The sequence below is a fragment of the Etheostoma spectabile genome, chromosome 9, assembly GCF_008692095.1.
Source record: "Etheostoma spectabile isolate EspeVRDwgs_2016 chromosome 9, UIUC_Espe_1.0, whole genome shotgun sequence".
In the NCBI taxonomy this organism is placed as follows: domain Eukaryota; kingdom Metazoa; phylum Chordata; class Actinopteri; order Perciformes; family Percidae; genus Etheostoma; species Etheostoma spectabile.
Genome location: NC_045741.1, coordinates 23,402,040 through 23,403,775, shown reverse-complemented (window position 1 = coordinate 23,403,775; position 1,736 = coordinate 23,402,040). Strand labels below are relative to the sequence as shown.

Below are 1,736 nucleotides of genomic sequence, written 5' to 3'. Positions count from 1 at the left end.
CTCTCTCTCTCTCTCTCTCTCTCTTCCTCGCTATACATAGCGAAGCGGGAAAGAGAGAGACACTCTCTCTCCTTCTCCGTTTGTTTTTGTACCCGAAGGATACAGATAGCCACCCTAAAAGCCTAGCCTGCTATTTTTAAAGACACACACAGTGACCACTGAGTACCTACCACACAGTGACAAATCCCTGTTTTAACTTGGCTCAGTTGGCTCTACTTAAACCAAATGTCTTCAAAATCTTCGCTTTTTTTGTATGTAATTATCATCTCCATTATCACAGTTTTCAACATGTGCATCGTTTAAAGACGACAGCAAGCCTTCAATATTTGATGGTTATGGATGTATCATTCCCTTGAAGCAATCCTGTGTTTTGTAATCAGCTTAAGTACAGCCGGTCTGCATAATCAGGAGTAGGTTTGCATGTTCCCAGTGGTTCCACTCAGAAGCTGGGCCAGAGAAATGCATTTAAGATGACATTTTACATCTAGTGTTCTCCCACCGACTAAAAAAGGTGTCTGAAATGCATGACTGTAATGGAGAGGATATTTTCTCCAGTGAGTTGAATGTGCGTGCACGATGCGTTTTTCTTGAAAATGAATGATGGATTTTTATATACAATACATTCATGTAATTCAGTCCCCCTTTAAGTCTGGGCTTTAAGCTGGCATTTATGAGTCATTTCAATTCTTTGTCTCAGAAAAAAAATGCTTCAAATAATACAATCTAAATTGGAATTTACTAATCCGAATTTCAAGGATGAATGTTCAAAAACACATAATTTCATACGTGTCTATATTTGTCCTTTTGGATGGCCAAGATCTAAACATTAAGCCTGATTAATTTTTGGAAAACGGAGTCACATGAGATTTTAGGTAATATGATATTTTTTTTACATTTTGACATATCTTATCTAATTGTATCCCATACCTCCTGGAATAGAATATGCTTGTTTCTCACCCACATGTTTTGGATATGGTTTAATTGCTAGAAAAGAGAGTCATGCTTTGTGCATCTCAATAGTGTAAAACGTGATCATTCATCCACAGAGAGCAGTCTTGCGCTGCACATCAATGTTTGCTGATCATTTGTGAGTTCTCTCTCCTGACTAAGAACCAGTAGAGCCTTTACACAACTGGTGGTGATACACGTGTTCCCTGATATGACTAAAAAGCAAACTGGCAACCGTAAAAGGTCACTCCTTAGATCCCTTGTATACCCAGCTGGATACAGAAGCTTATTAATGCCAAAACTTCTGTGCAAGCAGAAAACAAAGCCAAGCCGTAATCAATCTGTTAGTCGGGATTCGAGAGCACAGGAGACAGATTTGAAGTGCAAAACTACAAACATTTTTTGGCAGATTTCCGGCTGTCATGTTTTTTTAAAGAATGAAAAAAAAACCCAACAACAACAGATGTACTGATGTAACTCAGAAGGCAGGGTCAAGGACGTTACACTTCTTGGTCAAATCCAGTGGAGTTTGTTTTGCTCTCAGCTGGAGTTTGCATGCGAGAATGACCCTTGATTTCCACCAACTGTGGAACAACGTCTGTATTTCCACTGGCTGCGGAACGGCTGCGTCCCGACTCCGCCCCTGCTCCGGCGATCCCCAGCCCTCCGGAGCAGATACGCAGAGCTTCTTTTTTGCTGTACGCTGGAGAGCTCCGCAGCAAGTCAGCACACGGCTGATAGTGCAGGACGGGAAGTCGAGCACAGAAACAAAATAAAACATCCGGTTA

At 41.1% G+C, this 1,736-nt stretch overlaps 1 protein-coding gene across 1 annotated transcript in view; it reads right to left on the bottom strand.

Moving 5' to 3' along the window:
• LOC116696032 (cadherin-24) overlaps nucleotides 1-102 on the bottom strand; it is a 27,618-nt gene extending 27,516 nt beyond the window's left edge. Inside the window, exon 1 of the mRNA XM_032526696.1 lies at nucleotides 1-102. This exon is cut by the window's left edge and continues 155 nt beyond it. The gene's annotated coding sequence lies outside the window, so the exon portion shown is untranslated.
• Nucleotides 103-1,736: the final 1,634 nt, after the last annotated feature.